Below are 12,556 nucleotides of genomic sequence, written 5' to 3'. Positions count from 1 at the left end.
ACTCCAAAGAAACATCTATCTATGTATCTATCTATGTATCTAGTATGTATGTATGTATGTATGTATGTATGTATGTACCTATCTATCTATCTATCTATCTATCTATCTATCTATCTATCTATCTATCTATCTATCCATCTATTCTTTTCTCATACAATATACCCCAACCATAGCCTTCCATCCTTCTCCTCCTCCCAGTCCTCCTCCACCTTGTCTCTCCCCCAGATTCACTTCTCCTCAGTTATGCTCCAGAACAGAGCTGGCTTCCCGATGATATCAAGCAATCTCAGCAATTTAAATATTAAAATAGTTACCAAATCTATGAAGTTGACATCATCCTCTGATTGCTAACCTGCATATCTACCTGTATGATAAGAACATCTGAAGTTGACTTTAATTTTCATATTTCCAGTGTACTTTAGTAGCTACATAATTCACTAATGCTGTGGTTTGAATGAAAATGTTCCTCATATGCTCATATGTTTGAACACTTGGTCCTCAAATGATGCTGTTATTTAGGAATATGGAACTTCTAGGATGTTGAGGCTTACTGGACAAAAGAGCAACAAGTGGAGCAGAAAGAAATAGGAAGTATACATTTGGTAGAGGACAGCAGCACAGGGCAGTTTAGATTGCAGTCTGTAATATTTCAGACTGTTTCGGTCCCTAGTTCTACCTGTTGACTTTTGATGGAGGCTTTCTGTATCCCTGGTTGTACCTGCTGATTTTTTTATGGAGGCTGTTGGTGTCCCTAGTTGATTCTTTATGGTTTTTACTGCATTACCCCACTTCAGTAAAAGACAGTAAAAATTCATAGCACTAGACGACTCCCTTCTATAAGAAAAGGATCATCTTCCTTCCGACCAAGTAACTAGCATGCTCAGTGCTCTCATAAACTGTCTCTGACAAGGGCTCTGATGTGACTGACACTCCTATTGGCTTTCTGTGAAGGATTTAAGAAATAGTTTTTACTCAATCATAGATATTTGTTGTTGTTTTTTTTTTCAAGAGCCTTGGGGACCATTATATCTTCTGACTCACAAAGAGCTGCCTAAGAAAAGATATTTTATTTCTATTGAACTCCTGTCATACCCCATTGAGAAGGTTAACACAATGGCCGCCTATGATTGTCTCGGGGAGTCACAGAGATCACACTACAAAGGATTGACTCCAGGTTTTCATCATTTTCTAAATTTCTTAATAAATTTCTGTATTTTTCAGTTCAAATAAACTTGTCAAATCCTTAAACATGAAGAACAAAACAAGGATTGAACTACTTAGCAGATGAAGTTATTTTCAATCTCTATGCTTCTAGCATGGCATGGAAAGTAATACAAATAAGTATTTTGTCCACTAGCTAAATTCCTATCATTTTTTAAATCTTTTAAAGGTATTTTAGAGGAAAACAAGAGAGTTTGTTCCACAGATTTAATTTACCTGTCCTCTAAATAATATGCACTACTACTTTGGAATAGTAATTAAAAAGGTGTTTATCCCTAGTGGTTTAATTTAAATATGAAAGTCTAATGTCTTAGTATAAAGCCATGACTTAAAATAAGAGTAGATACCTACATTAAATCTGTACAAAGTATTTAGTAACACGATTTGACTATATCAGGTCAGTCATTGTTTAGAGGAGAATTTCAGGTGTGTTTCACTCAAAGCCAATGGTAAATATTATTAAATTCTGATTTTTAATATTTTTTTATTTTTTTTAAATTTTGCATTTTAGACCTAGTTTCTCCTACTTCCCCTTCTCCTTATCCCACTTCCATCCCCTCAGTCCATGCCTCAGAGGAGGTCAGGCATCCTTTGGGGCATCAATAAAGTCGATTTCCCAAGCAGAGGCAGAGCTCTCTGATTGTGAGTGACAAGTAAATGTCTGCTTTTAAACAAATAATTCTGGATTTGATTCTTTTTCTCAAAAAAAAAATCTGTATTTCTTGTGGTAACTATTAAAAAAAATCAAAAATAGTTGAAGGAAATACATTCATTAATCACTAATAAGGATGAAACAAAAACCTAGTGTTTTCAGACATGAGTAGATTTCCTTCCTCCATCCTACATTGACCTCTCTGCCACTGACCTCTCAAAGAGATACAACATCACTTCAACTACTTTTTAAACAAGGTTAGGCCTTATAGTCCTGATAAGAAAGATCACTAAAAACATTTGATTCTATCAACTTGGGTCCAATCACACACTTGGGTCCAATTGTAGGGTATCGTGGAAGCTCAATCTTTCATCGCAGAGGATGAGAAATAGAGAATATAAAATTGAGAGAGAGGTGTGATTAATATAACTTAATTTAGTCATTTCAGAAATGGCACCTCCAAATATCAGTTCTGAATGGACTTTACCTTCGCCTTGGGAATTTCCTATGGATCTATTGCCAAGGCCACCATCCTCCTCACGTTTTCCTCATAGTAATATCTGCCTACTGTCACTCAACAAGAGAGTGATGAATGGTTATCTTGACATATTTCAGCATTTGTATTTATCTGAAAAGCAATAAACATCACACTTTTTTAACCATAAATGCGAATGTATCTTTTATTTATATTCTAAATATATTTACCATTTTAAAAAGGAATGTGATAAGTATTGGCAAAGACAATTTCCATTAGGGAAAAAGGAATAGAGATCCGAGAAAGAGAGGAGGACAACAGAGAAACAATTTTCAGTGTCTGGGCCAGTGGGTTCATCAGCTCTTGCCGAAGTTGTAATATAACGGTTTATAAAATGCTAGTCGACGTTCAAATAAAAATTTGCTTATGGATCACTTAGTCTTTATCATTTTAAAACAGCCAGCTCTACTTTTGAAAATATTTACTTTAGTCAGGTGGTAGTGGCACGTGCCTTTAATCTCAGCGTACAGGAGGAAAAGGCATGTGGATTTTGGGTTCAAGGCCAGCATGGCCTATGAAGTGAGTTGCAGGACAGCCAGGGCTGCACTGAGAAACCCTTTTCAAAATAATAATAATGATAATAATAATAATGAAACAGAGAGTAAGTTTTACTTTAAAACAATCTGATGTTTACATAAAAATTCAGCGTTTTTAGGCACATGCCCATAGAACCACACATTTTGAGAGGTAGATGGAAGTTTCCCACTAGATCTTTGTTAGCCTGTAATTACTAACCTATAATTTCCAACACCAAAATCACTATAACTTTCCCAATGAAGTGATGGCAGAGAATACAACGCTAAACGTCAATGACTTTCTTTGAAGTTTTAGTTAGGTGAATATTAAGTTATGCTGTATCTCAATGTGGGGAAAAGGCCACTTACTAACCAATGTAGAAATCATGATTAACGGAGAAAAGCAAGGGGTAATTGCTCTAATGTGCAGAGCACCCTCGCTCTCACTCTTGAGCGCGCTCTCTCTCTTTCTCTCTCTCTCCCCTCTTCTTCTCTCCCTCTTCTTCTGTGTGTGTGTGTGTGAATTGTGTGTATGTGTGTGTCTCTCTTTCTCTCCCATTCTATCCCTCTTCCCCTCTTTCTTACTTTCTCTGGTGTGTGTGTGTGTGTGCGCGCGCGCGTGCGCAATTATCCATATTATGTCAACAAAATTAAATATTTTAATTTTTACCCCTCCATATGATTCATGGGCAACAAAAAACTCAACTGTAAATACATAAATAAGGACATGATGTTGGCAACGACGTGTGTTGTGTTAATTATGGAGAAAATAAGAAAGGTTTTGGGGAAACCTTGATATTCAAAATACACTATATATATGTATAAACTTTTTAAAGAGTAGAAAAAGTTAGTCAAACAAGAAATATGCAAAATACATAAGATGGGAAGTTAGGATGAGTGCTAGGGAGATCTCTCTGAAGATATGAATATGTCTAGCACTTATGTAAGTCCAGTGTTCAGCTCCTAGGATCCACATAAGGAGGACTGCCTTTATCCAGACAACAATTACAGAGAATTTCTCTCTGCAGTCGGTTCATATGTACTACAGTTTCAAGTAAGTTCAATTAATTTTTTTAAGTGTACAAATAAATAGAACTGGACTTAAAGATATACATTTGGAATACGTTTCAGTGCCAATAATTCTCTATACAAAATAAGAAACTAGTAATTGAAGGCTAAGTAACATGCTCATAAACTTGAAAGCTGAAAAACTTAAAAATTAGAAAAGACTTCTGACGCAATACTGAAGGACAAGCATTTAAGTTGATGTAATTCATACCTTCAGAGCAGCTCGGAGATATTCTCTAAGGACTTCAGGGAATGTAGCTGCACTTAATGACCCAGGAGCAGCAAGAAGAGAGAATCAAGGAACAAAAGAGACATAGATGGTGACCCTGAGTAGCACTGAACTGCTGAGACTATTTTCTCCTCTGGAAAATAAGGTAGGTATACAAACATTTCTCCAAAATCTCTTTGAGAGAAAGCCAGACTTAAAACTCCTGTATATCAAATTCTTTCAAAACATCATAGAACTTCAATGAACAACTGAGATGTTTTCATTGGCAAACTGAAGTAGACAAGAGATCAGATCTGCAGAAGCAAGATTACATGAATGTTGTGACAGAACAGGAGCACATTCTAAAATCCAGGAAGAGGATATGGGTTACATAGCAAGACATCTCTTATCAGAGAAACGTATACCCATTTAAAGATTTTCTTATGTGTATAAATACACTGAATGTGTACTGGGGTGAAGATTCAGTCAGTGAACTATCTACTGCGTGAACATGAGAGTCTGAGGTTCTTAGGATCCCAAGAACTCACGTAGAACCCAAACCTGATCATATACATTTGCAACACTAACATTGGAGTACAGAGACTCGCCAGTTTCTGAGCCAACCAGTTCCTCTGGTTGGAGAGCAGAGGCGTTTGTGAGAGACCTTTTCTCAAAGTAAAGGTGGGGAGTGTTAGAGAGAAAGAACAACATGTAGCCTCTCTCTCTTTTCTCTCTGTCCATATACACATATTGTATAGAAGCCCTAGACACTACAGGGCTGACGTTTACATAAGTGCTGAGAGGACACGTAAATTTAAATGATGACAGCCTATCCATAGTTGAAGCGCATTTGTTCTGGGGAAAATATTTGGATGTACAGAAAGAAATAATAAACTCATCAATAGATGTGCTGTCATAGCCTTTATATGCACAGTTACTATCTTCATTAATCTCCAATTCATTTTTTCATTACTCAATTTTCTGTCTCATTAGAGTTATGCATATTTTAGCTCTTAAAAGTCCTGGTAAAGTTGTGTTGCACGGTATTTTGAAATCCCTGGAAGAAGATATAATTGAAGACGTGAGCACACATGCTATGTTCAGTGCTAAATCCTAGGATGAGAACATGTTTGCGAGTTGGTTATCATTCTCATCTCTTGCGTTGTCTACTTTTAAGGTTACGTATTTTTAACACTTACATGTTTTTAGACAAGGAGGCTATATTAATTTTCAATTAATTGCTGGAAATTTATCCTCTAACACCATTTCATCATATTGAGTATGTGGGTTGTCAATCCCCAATAATCACCTTATCAAATGTAACTGTCAGATGGAGAAGATTTCTCTGGGCCCTTCATATCTGTTCCTCTCTTCACACAAGTGGCTATCCATCACTTTATCACCATGTTATTTACCACTGTTTATTTTCTCAAAGTTCATGCTTTGACCTAAGTCTTAAGATCAACCATGCCTTCATATTATTATAAGCATCTAAAATAAAATAAATGTTGACCCAATATGATTAAGAGATTTGAAAAGATAAATGAGGGTACTCGTCATTATTTAATACATGTGTGGTGATCTATACAGAAATTTTAACATAATATTCTGAGTCCCACAGGAAATTTACATTCATCTACTGATCATTGATTTTGTGTCACTTTCTACTGTGTATGATATATTGCCCTGAGGAATTACATTTCTTGTTTTGCCAACTCTTTACTATTGAAAAGTTCTTGCTTATTTTCTATTGCCCCTGAAGAATTCCTAGGAGAAATATCTTTCTGTCTCCCCTAAATAACCAAAAGCCTTCTTTACTAGTGCTTGGAAAACCACTAATGGTGAAAACCACACTCATTCTCATAAGGATTCTATTTTCCGTATTCATGCTAATCTCTGGAAATTCTGAGATTAATTAAATAGTATTTTAATGGGAATCCTACAATTTTTTATTCTTTTGGAAGACAAGATGACACCAATGTGCAAAAAGAGTCATGTTTTGTTTCTATGTAACTTGTCCTTAGCATCTTGCACATATGACCTGTACTAACCATGTCAAAATGAAGGATATCTTTTCTATTGAAAAAATATTTTTAACTTATATTTAAAAATGCATTTCTTAAATCAAGAGGAATCTACAGCATTATAGAAAAAGATTCTTAAGGAATGCCTGCTCAGGCTAGTTCCCATATTATATTAATACTAGTAAAGTATTTCTAAAATACTGACAAATTATCTATTGTCCTTATCAGTTTACTTCATATAAAGAAATTTTTACAAACAATGCCAATAATTTTACTTTAGAGAGATGTATACTTTGGATTATTGACTTTGACCCAGTCTATACAATAAATGGAATAATATTCATTGTGAGGTGTGAAAAGCAAGTTACCAGCACCCTATTTATTCTTTTTTTTTTTTTTTTTTTTTTTTGCATTCACAGTACAGACCAACATATGCTAAAGTTTTACCGGGTCATCATGTATCTGTGTTCTATTAGTCGGGGACTGTTTGTTTGTTTGTTTGTTTTGACTTTATTTTGCTTACTTTGGATTTTTCATTTTAGGTATGGCTTCTCTCTGTAATCCATGACAGTCTGGAACTATGTAACCTAGTATAGTTTCAAACCTGTGGTGATCCTCCTGCCTTGGTCTCTTGAGTCCTATAGTCAATAAAGTCACGTAATAGTTTGGTCTTTATATGTATCATCAAGTACTAATATAATTATTTGTTTTTATGAATGAACATCACATTTCTGTCATCATTAGTACAATGTGACAGATGGCAAGTTGTATTTTATGACATCTAAACCTCTAAGAATAATAAGTGATAAATAAAGGTTTATTATCTTTCAATTGAATATAAAATCCTCACCCTGTTTATAGATCTGAACTGTTCTCTAATAAACACAAACATATGCATCATATGTCCAACAAAATATATTTCTGTAATTAAATTATTTACATACAATATTTTGAAGTTACATTTTTCTGTTTGTTACTGATTAGGATATTAAATTATTATGTTATGTGTAGAGGAAATTTTGGATAGCACAGGCAACCAACAGCTATGAAGACTTTTGCAAAATTTATCAAGGACTTTTAAGCCAGAATCAAAAGAAATATTTTATCCAGAAAGGAAGAAAATAGTAAAATAGAGTGTAGAAAGCTAGGCTTTAAAGTAAGGGTAAAAAATATGTGGCATAGGAAAATCTGAACGTCTTAGTGTCTGAGCTTCACATCTATTGCTTATCTTGGTGATGTCCATCAAAAGTTTGTTCTCATTAATTACACATCTACCTTGAAGTCACAAACCAGGCTGTCTATTGATCAGATATTATCAGTTCCTTAAGCGCAGATAACTGAATTTTTTAGTAAATGCAAAATACAGAAAAGTAATCTCACATTTTCCAGAAACATCCTAAAGCTTGTCAGTGCAAAGATTTCAAAATAAAAGCCACTAAGCCCAAGTATTTATCAGTATATATTTTGTCTCAGATCTTTTTTGAAAAAATTATGCCACTTTGAGGATTAGAATTTTTATTTATATATCTAATAACATGTATATAGAGCATAAATATAATAGACAAATATATGAGAAAAAGTGTAGATGTTCAAAAGTTTTATATTTCATTTATAAGAACACAACAGATATTCTCAGCTATATTATAGTCTACAAAATGTTACTGGTTTTAAAATGAAACACAAACTTTTGAAAGAGCAGTCTTTTGTTTCTTTAGTTCTGTTCAATTGTTTTCTAAATATCTGTGCATATTGGATCACTTTTCTACAAAGTCAATTGAACAAAAGTGAAAGCAAAGGACAGACAGTAGTCAGAACAAAAGATGATGAGGGAGCTCATCCCTGAGAGAGACTAACTGTCCATCTCAGAGGTCTCTAGCTGCATGTCTACTGCCATTGTTTTACACACACACACACACACACCCAAAATAATAATCAAGGAGAAAGAGAGTATCAAGTTGAATGTGGGGGGCAAAGGAGATGCAGGGAGAATATCTGGGAAAAATTGGAAGGAGGAACATGATAGGGGAAAGTGACTTAATTCTATTTTAATTAATTATACTAGGCATAATAGAATTAATCAATTAATTATGAAAAAGTGAAAATGACACCAATTATATTGAAACCAAACAAAGCTCATTAAATTAAGAGGGCAGGGATGTCAATCATCAGCCAGTGAATGGTACTGATGAAATCACACTTCTTCAGGGAAAAATAGCCCTGCTAAACACTGTTTAAAATAATTGCATAATTAGATACTTCATTGATTAAATAAATATACTTCCTGAAAATTTAAAAATATTAATTTTTTGAAAATTTGCATCTTTTCATGGGTTTGGAAAAGATGTACCTCTTCTAAGAAGCACACACTACAGCTGACCCTGTGGTTGGGAACACAGGTGAGTCAATCTTGAGGGAATGAGAGCAGAAGCACTGACCATAGCCCATCATCTGCCATGTAATGGCATGGATGAGGGAAGAATGTTTTTCTCACCTTACCCATTACCACCTGCAGTAGGTGAGAGAGCTGCCCCTGAGGTCACAAAAGTGCAGAAGCTAGCCCTGACCCTTACCGGCTGCAGCACACGAGAAAGCAGCCACCGCTTGCCATCTGAGCAGCACACTAGAGTTGACCTCTTGTCAGGTTCACAGGTGAGCCAGCCCTGAGGGTGTGAGAGCTGTATGCTCCCTATGGCAATCAGGAGAGAGGGCCCTTGTCTGCACCTTGTCTGGGCCAAACAGCAGAGCTGATCCTGGAGATAAGCATGGGGTGGACACAGATCTGAGAACTGGAGAACAGGAGAACTAGCCCTGCTCCTTGCTGTAGGCTGCATTCGGTGAGCTAGCTGAGGCAGTGCTGCAGAGATTATCCAGGTAATGACAAGGAAGGAAATTGAGCAAGCAGACCAACCCAGCTACCACCCAGACCCAGAACCAGGGCTATGAGTACCTCCCCCCCAACATCCACCCCATCTAGGAGCACATGTTGGAGCACATGAAAGGGACAAACCTACACATCCAAAGCAAAAGCATCTCCAGGACACAGGAGAAGGAGAGGGCGTCTAAGAGAATCCCCAGGGACAGCCTGTTATCGGTGGAATAGCAGAACCCAGAGGCCATGAGCCAGGCTAACTACTCCTGGAAATGAACACTTACAAGAAAGGATATAAAGATAAACAGACTCAAGGATAAACTGTATGCTTTAATAGGCCACACTACAGCTTCCATAAGATTCTTATTTTAGGCGGGTGTGGGGGATTTCTTTTTTTTTTTTTTTTTTTTTTTTTTTGGTTTTTTCGAGACAGGGTTTCTCTGTGGTTTTGGAGCCTGTCCTGGAACTAGCTCTTGTAGACCAGGCTGGTCTCGAACTCACAGAGATCCGCCTGCCTCTGCTTCCCGAGTGCTGGGATTAAAGGCGTGCGCCACCACCGCCCGGCTGTGTGGGGGATTTTTGTTTTTGTTGTTTTGTTTTGTTTGGCTTTTGGCTTTTGTTTTAAATTTGGTTTTGTTTCGGGGGAGGGAGACTGCAAGGGCAGAGAGCAGATGCGAGGGCAGGGAGCTAAGCGGGATCAGAATGCACGGAGTGAAATCCACAAAGAATCAATACAAGGAAAAATAACGTACAACCTTTACATGTCAGCTGATAGGAAAGAAAAAAGTCAATTAGGCCTATATGAGGAATAAATGAATCAAAGAGCATTATGTACCAATGGCATTGTGTTTTAATTGTCTATCTTTTAATTAATCTTTGGATTAATTCAATGAATCTGTACTTCAACTTAAAATTTACCTATTAAATAACGCAAGATTAACGCTTTAATATTTACTTTTATCTGGAAGTTCTTCAAGAGAAAACATAATTACATGATAGTAACACTCCTTATCAAAGCTGATTTGTTCAAACTCTTATTTTTTGTTAACAATTTTGAGTAGACACAGAATAGGCACCTTGTGTTTTTCCTGTTAGGAACTGTAAGTAATTATTAATATAAATTTCAATATATTAATGCTCTCTATGTTGTGCTGTTAAAGAAAATTTAGAATTAAATGTATATATACATCAATATGTTATTAGAAAAAACATGACTGCTTCTTATTTATTCTTCACATGTAACTTATTGTGTTCCTATGTTCAAATTACAAAGCAGATAAAGAACAGGCCTAGGAATACTTGTCTGTGATCCCTGAACCTGAGAGTGAACCAGGAATGATCCAAGTTCAAGGCAGTTTCGACTGCTGAAGAATTTCCTGTCTCAAAATAAATAAAAGTAAATAAGCAAAAATATGGCACTCTAGTGTTGCAAGAAGGAGGGTTCATTTGTTTGGCCTCGGCTGCCTGGCTAGCTTAGTCCCAAAATAACCCCACGGAAATTGTATTAATTAAATCACTGTTTGGCCCATTAGCTCTAACTTCTTATTGGCTAACTCTTACATATTAATTTAACCCATATCCATTAATCTGTATATCACTACAAGATCGCGGCCTACCAGCCAAGTTCCAGCATGTCTATCTCCGGCAGCGGGTCCATGGTGTCTCCTGTCTCTGCTTTCTTCCTCCCAGAATTCAGTTCTGTCTTCTCCGCCTACCTAAATTCTGCCCTATCAGGCCAAGGTAGTTTCTTTATGCATTAACCAATAGAAGCAACACACAGAGGGGACTCACACATCACTGTAGTAGTTTAAATTATTAAAATACTAAATTTCTAAAAATTATACTATCCCTTATCTTGATGTCACAAAACCGTATCACTAAAGGGTTACAACAGAATCCATTCTCTGCCCCTAGGATCACATCATCCAACATAGCAATAATTAAAATTACATTTAACATGGTTCTATTTCAGATAGTTATTTAATATAAAGCATAGCTGATTATCTTTTAAAATAGAATTTTAAAATGGCTTTTTCTAATTTTAATTTTGAATTACTTTACAAAAGAATAAATTTTCAAAGAAAAGTGAGAAGTTCTATGAATAGCAGTGAACCATTGTTTTCGGTGCAATACTTTTGTGTTTTCAATCAAGTTTCTATCTAGTTTTGTTTTTCTCCAAATCTGTGACACATGGAATCCCTTGCTTCCTGTATGTCAGTTTTTCCTGTGTAACTTCTGAGAAACTGTTAATTCTTCTACATTTGTGTATACTTACTTACAGTCCGGTGGAATCACCCCTAACTCCAACCAACCACAGTTCAAAGGAATAAAGAAGATAACAATCACACTAAATGAGGATGTGGGCTGATTTAGCATTCAAAAGTCTGACAGCTACAGTTTATGGGTGTCCAATGGTTTATGAATCAATGGATGACATAGAAAAGTTGGAAAACTGTAATATTCAAGAATCACCTATGTCTTCAATAGATGCATGCATATACATGTACTAAATAATGCTGATGATCTAAGTTGGAAAGGGTAAAGATGTTTCGCTGCACAATTGTGCAGTTTGACATGTATAAAATAATTCAATTTTATAAAATAGTTCAATTAAATTAAACATTGAAAAATAGGTTTAAAAATTCCATGTAAGCATTATATTAATTAATATAAAAATTTGTGAGGTATATAGCATTAAATTCTTAGGGGACTCATAACATTGCTAAGTTGTATGCACCTCTTGAGTATATTTGAAGCTTATATTCACAATCAGAAGCAAGAAAGAAAATATTTACTTTTATAATTCTTTCCATTCATAATTTGGATAAAATCAAGCCAGGCATAGCTTAACAACAATTATAGTTTAATATTATAGTATGGCTCTAAGTAAGATAAGATAATATGAAAGTAAACTTGATTAAATAGCCTAATTATTGGTTTTCTTAAACAAAGACAAGAACAATTAATTATGATGAATAAAATTATATTTGTTTATAATATACCATGAGGTTTGCCAAGCTAATATTTAAATTCAGTCATTGCTGACAGTGTGCTAACCAGCAGTAGGAGACATAGTTGAATACATATACATTTGTAACTGTGCTGTATTGCAGATCCATTTTTCTGAGTTAGAAGACAAATCGTTTCTATTTGATGTTTGTAGGTTGATATATATCTTTTAAAATGTTTCATTTCTGTTGTGGCCACCTCCATTACATCTTTGCCTTGGGCACTGCAGATGTTAGGTGGGTTATGTATTTAACATTAAGGTGGTTTATAAATTTATGGAAATGTTTTCTTCACTTAAATGTTTAAAATATTATTTTCTGCTACCATAGTTAAATTAACTGAACAATAAATATTCTTGGTCTGTCTAATCCTGCATACATTTCTAAGAAATTTTCTTTTTGTAATAAAATAGATTAGTGTGTTTTACCAAAATAGAATCAAGCATTTTCAGTGAG

Source organism: Chionomys nivalis, chromosome 15 (genome assembly GCF_950005125.1).
Source record: "Chionomys nivalis chromosome 15, mChiNiv1.1, whole genome shotgun sequence".
Lineage (NCBI taxonomy): Eukaryota > Metazoa > Chordata > Mammalia > Rodentia > Cricetidae > Chionomys > Chionomys nivalis.
Note: the sequence above shows the minus strand (reverse complement) of the source record.